This window comes from Taeniopygia guttata, chromosome 4, assembly GCF_048771995.1.
Source record: "Taeniopygia guttata chromosome 4, bTaeGut7.mat, whole genome shotgun sequence".
Taxonomy (NCBI): domain Eukaryota; kingdom Metazoa; phylum Chordata; class Aves; order Passeriformes; family Estrildidae; genus Taeniopygia; species Taeniopygia guttata.
The window spans coordinates 24,663,030-24,676,235 of NC_133028.1; the positions used below are offsets into that span (position 1 = coordinate 24,663,030).

General features: G+C 35.4%; 1 long non-coding RNA gene across 1 annotated transcript in view; it reads left to right on the forward strand.

Moving 5' to 3' along the window:
• LOC116808223 (uncharacterized) overlaps positions 1-12,245 on the forward strand; it is a 28,016-nt gene extending 15,771 nt beyond the window's left edge. Inside the window, exons 2-3 of the long non-coding RNA XR_004367716.3 lie at positions 7,376-7,522; positions 8,405-12,245. This is a non-coding gene — a long non-coding RNA (uncharacterized lncRNA). The remainder of the gene's footprint in view (positions 1-7,375; positions 7,523-8,404) is intronic.
• The last annotated feature ends 961 nt before the right edge of the window (positions 12,246-13,206 follow it).

A 13,206-nucleotide genomic window follows, 5' to 3' on the forward strand; every position in this document is an offset into this window, starting at 1 on the left:
CGACTCCAGGTATTTGCAATTTCAGATTAGTCAGGACTGCACAGTGTGGCGCAGAAAGGTAAATCCAAGAAGCAGAAATGACAGCTTCCGTGGAGTTGTCAGCGCACTTGCTCACAGGTTCTTTACTTTTTATTTCTTTTTTATTATTTCTTAGTTTAGTGCTGTGTTTCCCTGGGGCACATTACTCCCGTCTCAGGTGAAACGTGCCGTGCAGCTTGCTCAGTTTCAGCTCAGGGCCTTTCCACTGCTATACAGAGAACAGACACCCTCATGCTTTTTCCCATCCCTTTCAGAAAATGGGATTAACAATCTGAATTCAAGACATATATCATCTGAGAAAATGTAGAGAGAAGAAAGAAAAAAGATGAAGACATTACAGATTAATTTTATGAGCTGTGGGTCATCTAAATGCATCTCTGGGCTGCTGGTGTTTGCTGGTACTAACAATGACTGCAGGAAAACTCATGCTCTTGCCAATGTCCTGGGTGCTAAAAAATGAATAAACTCTTTGTGAGAATTCAATTAAAAAAAATATGGACCAAAAGCTTTCCTAAACAAGGTAGTACATGGGAATGGTTTGCAGAGGCCTCATTTCTGACTTCACCAAAGGGACATGGTCACTTTCTCTTCCTTGGAGCCTGGTTCTGAAGAAGGTTGTATGGGTGCACAGCTACTGGTGGGAGCACTCACCAGGCAATCAAATCCAGGCCTCCAGTTTTGAACCAAATCATGCTCTGCTAACATGCCAAAGTAATAAATGTTTAGAAACAGCTTATTTTTGTAGCAATTTCATCTCAGCCTGGTCTAATGCGTGTTATACTGCAGCACTAAACAAATTCTTGTTCTGAGGCCTTCCTCAATTTTTCATCCTGCTTCCTTCCCTTTTTGTAATTCCAGCTTTGGTTAAGTGCCTCACTGGTTGCATGATGCTTACAGCTTCAACTTTTTCTTTGGTAGCACTTCCATAAGTATTTAAACAAAAGAAAATGTTCTATCACCAGAATCTTTTAAACCATATTTATTTTTCTTGATTTCCTTGAGACAGAACTACCTACACTAGTGTAGAACAGTAGAAGGGTGTGTCTCTTTTTCAGCTTTATTTTGATCTGGAATGAAGCATGTTCTAGTTGCACAATCAGAACTACCTGGTAAGCTGCCCTGATGCTCTGAGAGACCTGGGGCCTTTAAGAGGAGCAGGTGTGGATCCAGCCATGCCTTAACAGGTGTTCTTGGAGATTTTCATTATTGGGGTGGGAATACTATCAGCTGGATTTAGAGTCTTTAGTTTGGAGGAGCAGAAAAGGTATCTAAATAGAGTTAAGCTTGGTGGAAGTGAGGCTGAAGTATGTTTGAATAATTAACAACCAAGTTGTACAAAATTGTAGAGATGCAGAGGAGAAAGTCTCATGTATCGTGTGGAGTAAGGCTTTTAAAAAAACACCCATAGGTAACTGAGAAAGTAGTACACACTATCTAGGGCTGGATGAGTTTTCCCAAAGGAGTTACCTTGAAAGATAAGGATCTGTTTGTTGAGTTTACAAATACTTCCAAAAGATCAATTGAAGAAAAGCAGGGAGATTTCTTCTTTTAAGTGTACATGATAAATTTTTTTCCTATGTTTTTCTTTTGAATTAGTGTCTTGATTAGGACTGTATCTATCTAGGTATTTCTAAGGGTGACCCTGAGCCAAAGAGCCTGAGATTGTGTAGTCACAACCCTTATCAGAGTCTGCATAAATAAAACATGGATAAAATAACGCATTTGATTTGAACTTAAATGTTGTGCAGGTAATGTTGTTAGTGAAAAATGATAGTGTAAGCTGGAACTCCTGATATATCCAATTTTCATTCCTTCCAACTCTGCACAGTTTATATAAAGCAGGTAGAAGACTGGCTTATTCCTAATTTCACAGATGGAGAGACAGACACAGGCAAACCCTTTTAATTTAGACAAGTGAGAATTCCATATATACCTAAGTGGCTTAAATTTCATGGTTATGGTAAACATACCAATAACTTTAAACATTCAGGTGCTAGATAGTTTCTTGTAGGGAATGATCTTACCATGGTGTTATAAGATTAAGTTTCTTAATCAAGAACACAACGGATTTAAGTTAGCAAAGTGAAAGTAAAACTTGTCTCTTACAATAATTAGTAATTTGTGTTATTTACAAACTGCCAGTATTCTATCTTAAATTTTTCCCAAAAATCATAAGAGTATTATCTATTGGAAGAGCATTCTGCCTAAGAGTGCATGTTCCATAGCAAAATATTCAGTCAGTTTTCATTCTCCAACTCAGAACAGCATCAATCTAGTGATGGAATACCCAAACCAAGTTTTCCTCCTTCATATTTGTTCTCTGCTTACCCTAGAGGATAGGACTGAATTAGTGACAGAATTACACTGTTTGCTTGTGCCCTCTGGGGATGGAACTATCAACAGCTCACTGGTTTGAGAGCTGTGAGTCAGGGATGACATTTTCTGAGACAGACTGGAGTCTTCATCAGGGATGTGAAGTTGCCATCGAATTGTGGACTAAATTTTTTTATTTTGATCTTTTGTGACACTTATCACTAGCATGTGGCTTTGCTTGTGAGAGGGGTTTTCACGCAACTTTAAAGCAAATACGATACATCCTGTAGCAAGCCGCCTATGAAGGTTAATCATTTACTGTCTCTACTAAGCCAAAATCTTGAGCTTTCTAGGAAAACTTGATGTGTTTGAGCAGACTAACAGGAGGAAGGACATTCACCACGTGTGTACCTGATATGGAAAAAATAGAGATCTGCTTTTGTTGCTTGGCATGGCATACAGTTTTAGTCATACGCAAAGGTCCTTGGACAGGCAATGCTCTTCAAGCATACACTCTGGCTACATTAAATGTTGGAATTCCCTAATTAGGAGCTACCTCCCCACTGCCCACAACAAACCAAACCACATGATCTTTTTGTAATTTTTTTTGTACATGAGGTTGCCACTCAATGTGTGTAAAAAAGCAAATAATAGAGCTTCAGCATCAAAACTCTATTTCACCCTAATCCTCAAAAAGGTTCTTTTCTTTGGATCTTAATGTTACCATAAAGTCTTTTCTTGCATATTTAGGAAGTCAGTGAATCATTAAACAAAGCTACTCTTTTGCTGGAATTTACTGGTGTTGAAAATTAATGCTTTATTCCCTTAATTGATCTGCTCCAGTTACTCTCTTCAAGAATTTCAGTGCAACAACTTGAACACAATTTGAGAAATTAATTCCCTGAAGTCCTTGGTGTAATAATCAAAAGTGGAATCTATAAATTTATATCCATGTGTTACATGGTAATACTGTATGATCAGAAGTATTGGAAATAATTTAATAAGATCATACTAGGCATTCAACTATAAGAACAGTTTTGTAAAGATTTGGTTAAAATCAGTAGAAGAAGGAGTTAAGTATTAATTATTTATTTGAGCATTAAAGACATGCTTGCAATTTTGTTTGTCTAGAATTCTACATTGATGACTTTATATCTGGATATGGAAAAGAATACAGCCACTGGAAACACTGAGTTTCACATTTACAGAGGTTTTTATGAAAGAAAATGTAGCTCCTAGCACCACCAGTTTTAAAAGCCAAATTATTCACCTTTTTACTATATCTGCCCATTTCTGTCTGAAAATGTCATTAATGATTATCAAAGATAGAGGAGACCAAGAGTCAATTCGACTTATAACAATCAAGTTCTGTCCTCATAGGAAATAAGTTCTTTTTAGAACTGCTGCTGTAGATTCTGAGAAGTCTAGTTTTCATGTTTGATTTCACAGAGGGTAAGATAAGCAATCCAAGTTGTATGTGATTTTCAGAGTTTGCTAGAATACAAAGAAAGTAAAGCAGAATTTGTATTATCAGCAACTTGTAAATTAATGGTAAGACAAAGCTGAAGAAAGATCTTTTATATTTCCAAATGTAGAATAACAGTATTATAATTTTATACTATATTAACTATATTTTACTTATATTATTATTATAAAGTTGTTTCTTCTGTAAATATTATATATATTAAAAGCTTTGGTTTATTGAAGCATTCACATAAAATTTGCTAGTAAGACAGATATGCTAGTCAAAGGAATACAAGATGCACAGTGTTAAACCAAAAAGGTGTGAAACCTTCTTGTTGGGAATTTTCTATTTCTGCTTGGTGGATAATTCTTTGATTTTCCACAGAAGCTGGTCATTCAAACTGACATAGTAATTTTCTGACTGGCTAAGTGGGAATACCTCATTTCCAAGGATAGCATGACATTTTGATACTCATTAGTGTAAAATGTCATCTGGAAAGAAATTGCCTAATGTTTGGCACTTAAAAAGATTTGAGGGTTATTGCAAGCGAATACTTCTTGATTCATTTTTGTATCATTTTTACTCTTGTTTAATTAGTATGAAATTATGGCATTATAAGGAGCTTCTATATAACTATATGTAACAAGTAATAATTGAGGATCACCTTAGTTTTTTCATGGGTTTCTTAAAAAAAGGTTTGGATCAGGATAAAACAGAACACCTCACCTATGAATTGTTCTCATTATCCCTGGGACTTCTCAGAAGTACACTCTTTCAGTACCTATTAGAGTAGGACTAAAGAGTATCTATACCTCCTCCTATTTCAGAGATCAGAACTTGGACCTGTGCATGTGTACTTCCTTGATTTTAGAATTCAAAGATACAATTAGATAAACTTTTGCATGATCTAAATAACTCTTTTTTTTTTCCTTATTACATGTTTACATGTTTTACAGACCATTTTCAGTAGGGAAGGAAAAGTGTGCTCACAATGTTTTGACTTGGATTAGGGTGAGGGATGTAATGAGGACAACAGGTATTTCTTAAGGAGTCAATAGCAAATGAGACTTTACCAACTAAATCACAGGGTTATTCCCTGAAGTACTGTCACATGGAGCTGAATTGAGACTTTCTAGGAAGAATTCCAAATCTTTCAAAATTCATGTGATTCCTTTAATAAAATTCATATCAAGTGTGTGCATATGTGTGCAGGCAAAGCCGTCAGGGTTCTTTAGGCTGGTTATTCCCTCCTGATAGCACTGGGGATCATGAAAACATGAAAGCAGACTTATTTCTGCAAAATGTCTCAATGCATGTTATCAATGCTTAAAAGCAGAGAAATAGACTAGCTGGCTGATTCTCTCATTAATTTAGATTCTGGGTTTCTTAATCAACTTGATATTCATGATGTGTTGGCCTAGCTCCATGCATGAAAATAACAAGGCTCTGAATGAAGAAGAAACTTTAAAAATATTTTAATGATCTTGCATTCGTTTTTAAGCCATGCTTTATGTTTTTCTTTTACCATCAATATGAAATTTCTTGTATTATCACAGCAGTTCAGTATAACCCCAAAGCCAAACCACAATTTTTTCTGTCTTAAATCATAAAGCTGACAGTGGATTTATTAGCACAACATCCTTATAAGAAATCAATAATAAAACCAGAAAACTCCCATAATCTCACAAGTAAAGTTTAAAGTTTTAGGGTTAACCTATGAGTTAAGCTCAGAGTTAATAAAATAGCATTCAGTGATGTGAGCTGGTATCCTGGTTCTGGTTGGAGGGACTGCTTTTATGTCTTAGGAGGACCTTCAGTTTATTTCAAATCATAAAGATATGACACTTTCAGTATGAGGAAATGCAGTTCTTAGAAATTATCCATAATCTGCTCACACCTCAGGCTTTTAACAAACAATGTTTATCAAATTTTCAGGAAAAAAGGTAAATATTTAAATTAAATACACTATTATACCACAGAATCACAGTCCCTTCTTAGTTGGAAGGGACTCAAGGATCAACTCATAAGTGAATGGCCTGGATAGGGATCAAACACGCAACCTTGATGTTATTAGCACCATGCTCTGACCAGCTGAGCTCATCTCAGGGTCACATGGAATATTTATATGAATAAATATTAAGGCTCTTAAGGGATTGATTAGCAGTAAGAAAATTCCTGAACAATGCTGTTCACAAACTGAGTTGGTTCCTATTCACTTGGTTTGGGGGTGATTGGGTTAGAGACCATTTAATCCAAGCTGACATCCAAAAGTCCATGGATCCTGATGGGATGCACCCAAAAGTGTTGAGAGAACTGATGGACATCCTTGCTAGATCATTCTCAATCATGTTGCAAAGATCACAGTAGTCAGGAGGGGTAGAGGACTGGAAGAAAACAAATGTTACCTCAGCCTTTAAAATGGCAAGGACAACCTAGGGAACTACAGGCCCCACAATCCTTTGCTTCCAAGATACTAAATTTAAAATGCTCTGTGACACAACAATGATATATTCATAATGCCTTGAAGAGTCTTAATTTTTCCTCAATTTACAAATACATTTTTTTAATGCAAGCAAGTCTACTGAAAATGATAGCTGTGAATAATGTCTATATTTTAGAGCTCATTCTAATTTTAAGATTTAAGGCAGCATTTCTTTAATACTTCAGCAAAATCTATATTCTGAAATGCATGTACTATGAGTTTGTTTACTAGTATGTTTATTATACCTGTATATTGCTTCCTACTTATAAAAAAACTCTTGAGATAAGCTGGGATATTATCTCAAGATCTTATAAAAAAAAAGCTCTTGAGATAATATTAAAACATTTTCAGGTTGCTCCAAAGAAAGTAGAAATATTGGAAAGATCAATATTGTCAACAGTGATGGACTAGTCTGATAGTGATTCATTATTTCAGTTCCAGTACTTATGAACTTTGCTGAGAGAATGACATGCTGAATGCCCCCTAACACATTAAGATGCTGATCTGCCTTCTAAACTGGTGAAATCTGTGTTTCCATCAAGTATTCAAAAATCACATCTCTTGTAGACCTAAAGATGCCACAGAATGGATGAATTTAGGGAAGTAACGTCTTTAATTCAGTAAAAGTGTTTTAAAGTTTGCTTACAAATCAGCAGGGTCTTGTAATGAAAACGCATAGTTTCATAATGAAGTGATTCTGAATCTTAAATGTAATCTACTTGGGATTTGTAAACTCTTAGAGGGCAAAGTGTAAGGATCGAATTTTCAAAGGAGAATTACATGCTCAATTTCTGTTAACTAATCCTTTAGGCAGTATTGAAAATCTGTGCCTTACATAATGAATGCCACTGAGGAATCAGCTTGTTAACATAATGGATTCTGAACTGAACGGGAAGGATATTGGAAAAGAGGGGTAAGAGTGGGTGATTCTACATACAGAATGCAGTGTAAATTAGGGACATTATTTTCCTATTTCTCTCCTTTTATGTAATTAATTTTTATTAAGATTTGATTTTTCATGTCGTGGGAGATGGCAGTTGGGAGGAAAGGACATCCTCCTTCCTTTGTTCTTCCAGTGGGTAGCTGGCACTACCCTGTGCTGTCCCTCTGTCCTGGAAGCTGGGGAGTAGAACTTCCTTAATTTCTGGCTGCTTCTGCACACCTCTGTGGAAGAGAGGCATGGAACTTATGTGCCCTTGCAATGCAGATATGAAGAGCTAAAGGTAAGGATCCTGACCATTGTTACTAATAAATTCAGTTTATGTTGTTAAACTTGGCCCCAAATAAAGCAGAATTCTTTCACCTCTAACCCAGAGGCAGAGATCTTAAAGTCAAATAAAAAATGTAGGCACATAGAAAACTGTGTGTCCTCAGGAAACCAGGTATGAACTTTGGACTTTGGTACTGATGAAGTAACTTACTGCTGTCTAGGTCTCTTTGAGGTTTCTGAGTTTTATAAAATGCTCTGTCATGTAAGGGGCATGGTCCTTGAAGGCACCTTAGTGCTCTCCTCGAACCCATGTAGTAAATGGGCATAACAAACCTTTACTAACATCTGGTAAAATATATATGTGAGGGGTAGGAGAATAGATGCTTTCATCTCAGCATATTTAAAAGTATGCCATATATATATAAATTTCTTCTATTCTTCAGGGGAAATCTCATGCCTAGATTAGTGGAAATATTCTAAAAAAAATACTTAAATATATTAATATATCCATATTTGAATTATTTGGGCCCCAGATTGACCTGATAACACAAGAAGATCTGTTTAGGAAGTAGATTAAGAGAAAAAAGAAAGAAAAAATAAAAATAGAAAAATAAAATCAAACATATTTAGTTTTTCTTTCCTGAAAAACTCCACTTATTTACTTACTGAAGCTGAACCACAGAAAAGAGAATGGAGAAAGAAAGTCTAAAAGATGAAAAAGGAGTTGTCATGTATTAATAGAAGTGCCAGTGCAAGAAATACTGGCATTCAGAGTTGATTGGTAGTGAAATGAAGGCAAAAATGTATGAAGAAAAATGTGCAGAATGAACAAAAGATAAGTATAGCAACGATATGAGATGAGAATATTTAACATTATTGCTCTAATCTTATCTAGAAACCCTTTCATAGACAAATACAATTGCACAAGCAGAAATGAACCAAATGAAAATGACATCCAGGTCAACGAGGCAGCACAGCCCCCAGCAGCTGAACCACGTGTTGGTCCCAAGATCCACTCTCACTCTGCCAGCGCAGCCGCCCACGCAGCCAGATGCTGCTGGAAGAGGAGGACCGTCCACAGTTGGCATTTAACTCTTGAGAGGGAAGTAATAATGTTCAGATTTTTTTTAATGACTGAATTACATCTTGCTGTAATAGATGAATTTAAATTCTCATATGCTCCTACAACTGTTTTAGTAGACATGCTATGTAGTACATCCTATTCTAATAAGAACCTTGCTTTTTCTAATAGATTGTTAATAGCAATATAACTCCATCCCAGATTCATCATATACTACTTTAATTAAGATGCATTTATTTTGTAAGGAAAACCAGCAAAGGCTTGATTTTTTCTTGTAAAAAAATCATTAATGATAGATGCAACATCTAGTGGAAACCTGACAGTACTCCTATCATTAACTTTCCAAGCACAGTCTCTCGACTGTCAAAGTTCACCTTTTGACTTTTTGAAATGAGATTGTCTTTGTAGTAAGCATAAGAAGCTGTTCTTACACAACCTATGTGATATTTTGTTTCAGTGCACTAATTAGATGTCTTTACATCAGGGACTTTCCAAGACATAGAAACACCCACACATTATTGAGTCAGATTTATTGAAAATACTTGTTAAAGACTTCAAGATTTTTCTCTGGGGTTTATCGAGAAGCCATTTGGACTCAAGATTCACTATGAGGGCTCCAGCTAGGATACTCTTCACATTTCCACTGCGGATTGTTTTCTTATGTAGTTGTAAATCTCTGTATTATTACACTCCAAATTTGCAGGACAAGATTTATTCCTATTAAAAAAAAAAAAAAAAAAAAAAAAGAGAAGAAAGAAAAAAAAGAAGCAATGAGAGGAAGATACCGTAATTACTGTAGAGAATTACTGTAGAGAAACACCACACTTAGAGGTTCTGGTAGTGGACTTTACCTTGCTACAAAAGGGAAATATAACTATCCTTGAAAATGAATGGCTATTTCAGTCTGGTATGAATTGTAACAAAGATAGTCTACATACTAGATGGTTGTCGTCCAACATCAGCCAAGGAAAGCTGAAACTCGAAAGTCACTCTCTTAACATCTATGGCAATCTGCTTTAGAATATTGCTTCCTGTAAAATAAGAAATAGAACAACTAAGTGTGATAAACCATATTCTGTTTTTAGTTTACTTGATAAATGCTATTGCAGGACAGTTTAAGGTTGGAGTAAGGAACACTCCAGGGAATAAGGGGGAAATTCATTTTTTGGTCTCTAGTTCTCTGACACTAATCATAGATGTATTTGTGTTAGTTTATCTTTGCTGACTCTGACCTATGTAAATCCACAAAGACTACAAAGAATAGGAACAAGTGCACACTTTTGTTATGCTATTTCATTAGAAGTGGTGAAAAATCTCTTTTTTTTTTTTTGTATTTTTTTAGTAAATAGGAGTACACCTCTGTCAAAAACATTAACTCAATGAAAGATCTCCTTCCTCATGATGCTCTTAATATATAGTACTTCACTGTCTTCAAATTCTTTTTACATCAGTTGCATGTCCAGCTGATAACTTCAGAATCTGTTGGCATCCACAGAGGAATTTTATGAGAGATACTAATAGGCAGATATTTATAAAATGTCACTATTGCTTTAGAGCTGTATGTATGCAAAAGATGACAGAGGTGATGCTTAGATTTTTCATATTTCCTCTGGTCCTTATGGGAACAGGAGATACAATTAAGGAATTAAGAAGAAATGAAAACTTGCACTAATTTTGTGAATTTCAACTTTTCCCTTGCGGTATATCCAAACAGGGATTGCTACCTTCCTTCGCTCTATATGACCTAAATATTTTTTCTGAAATTGCAGTGATGTGCAAACATAAATTAATCAAAATATTAAGAAGAAAGTATGCCTCAGGATAAATATAGGGTGAATTTTGTACTGGATATCTACTGTGTAAGTTTCAGAAGATTAGAGTTTAAAAAAAGAGATTTTAAATAAACAGAAGACTTTTTCCCAGCTACACAAGCCTACCTGCTGCCAGACTCAGACAAAATGTGTAAAGGCCTTTGCTGTGTTGATGCTTATCAAAAGAATTTCTGGGGGGTACACTAGAGAAATTTCTTTGAAATCTTACCAATAATAACAAAATAGCTTAAGAATTAAAAATCCTGTTATGCAACATTAGTTTATCACTCCCTAGAACGGTGACCTTGCAGTGCTTGGGTAATATTTCTCCAAGCTCACTCTCATCTCAAAGCAAGCAAGTGAAGGTATTGGCAGTGGGGATAGCCATGACAGAAGCCTGAAAACCTGCACACCTTAAAACCAAACATTTTTTGTCATGTCACAGAGTCACCACCTGTAAATACAGGTAGGATTTTTTGGTTTTCGTTTTCAGCATATGGGCATGTCAGATACAGATAACACTATGCAGAGTGAACTTCATGTTTCTCTCATCATAAATAATATTTTGGTGGCTTTATTGGCTAGGAATTTTGTTTGGTTGATCGATTTTGGGTTTTTTTTTAATAGAGCAGTTGCATGACTTTGATTTATAAATATATGTGTGCGAAGCATTCATTTTTCAAATGAAGGGAAATTTTTTTCCATTCTAATCTAAAAGCTACATATGATCTTTATGACAACAACAGTGTCTATTGCATCTTTACAGTAATCTTATCACTACCCAGAAGTGACAGCTTCTGGCAGAACATAGTTTAAAAAAAAAATTGAAAACGATAACTGATTGAAACACTAAGCCCCCATGTACTCTGAAAAGCTCTAACATTCACTATAGCTGATGTTCCAACACAAATGACTGAATTTAACTAGTTCAGCACATGTGCATCATTCTCAAGAATCCTGGAGCACTAACACTTGGACATCTTTTGGGTAGATCCTTTTTGTAATAGAGTTGCTTTGTGCTGCCAGACTTCACTTTTTGACAAGTTGAAATCATAAGGTGACATGGAGTCACTGTGGCAACAGGCTTTTGGTAAAGCTTAGGCCAAAGGGAAGAAGAAGAAGGATGGCCACTATGCATTTAAATCCTGGATATTTTTTATTGCTATGATAGGGTTTAGACTTTGGAGACTCAACAAGTGCAAAGATCTGGTGTTCATTTTCAGCTTTAGGAGTGTAGTGGTCATAGGGTGCTTTATATAAACACCTCTTAAATTTCCTTTTTACTTACCTTTTTACTTCTTTATTTCTTATTTTCAAGTAGCTTGAATTCAGAGCTTTAGCTAGTAGCCCAGAATCTGGATTTTCTTGTATTTATATCCCACATTAAGGAGCTTTTTTGTACACATTAAAATGTAATCTTGAGCTGAAAATAATGAAATATTTATTTGCAACATGCACAAAGAGTTGTAGGAAGTGAATAGAAATAAAAGAACTGACCCTAGTAACATGGTGATTTACTTCTCAATTTATATAAGGTAAATTTTTCAAAATGCTACTCTAAATTATACTATACAGTGCATGATTTTTATTGTTCTTATTTCAGATTGAACATAAAGATAGACCTGAACTTTCACCAGAGTTTAATTCTGTACTTTACCATATCATTGTCTTCTTTTGTTAAAAGTTAAACCTTTGAATTGCCACTACCTTTAAATTGCAAAACTTCATGAAATTGCCATGTAATGAAGATTCTATTTTGCTTAAGGCATCCGTTGTTTTCCTTTGATGTTATAGAGTGGTGGAATTTTTTCCCAATCCTTTACAAATAAAACTGAATCAGCTGATTGTTTTACTACAGAGTCAACTTGCCATTTATAGGAAAGTGGGATCCTTGCTTCTAATTACCGGTCTATTATTTAATTTATTAGAAACTGATGTATATACAATTGAAGAGAAACATGATGAAAAAATTCCCCATGTAGAGAAACAAAACAAAAAATCCACTAGTTTTTGGGGTTTTTTTCTTAACTGCGGGATTGTTCTTTCATATTTGTACCACTAACACATGTAGCATATTATAATGGCTAGGTGGGAAGAATATATTAATCCCACACTTAATACAAAGTCTAATGTTTTCCTCTTTATAGCATGCAGCCATTCTTTTATTCCTGTTCTGTTGCTACAGAGTCTATGTAAGATTTCACAGAATTATTATTTTTTTTACTATGAGGAGTGGTCAAATGCTTTTTTCCCCAACAAAATCAAAACACCTTAAGAAATTACCTTGGTATTGTGTTTAGTCTGGCACCTCCTGCATATTCAGAGCATAAAGAATTTTCAGCATCAAGAAGACATTTCACTGTGAAGTCTTTCCCCCTGATTCTTTGTGACTGCTGGGGAGGCAGCTAGAGAAACAGGAAAGTCGTTCTGGATGTGATCCTGATGGAGGTACTTCTCTCGTTGTCCGTCCATGGATGGTTCACATAGTGTCCCAGGCAGCATGGAAATTTCAGACAAAGTTTATCAGGGAGACCCTCCTTCTGAGTCACAAGGATCAGAAAGACCTCCCTTCTAAACTCCTCAGAGAGGAGTTTAGGTGTGGCTGGACCCAATTCTATTCCCAGATTTGTTCAACAGTCTGTGTCTAAAGGGTTATATAGGTGCAACTGAGCTTTTATACAACATTGTCCTGCAGGGTTAAGAATGACAACATAAATATATTTCTGTTTAAGCAATAAATTATTTGTTTAAATTGATGATGATTGTAATAATGATTAGACTAAAAGACTTTAAGCAGAATTACTT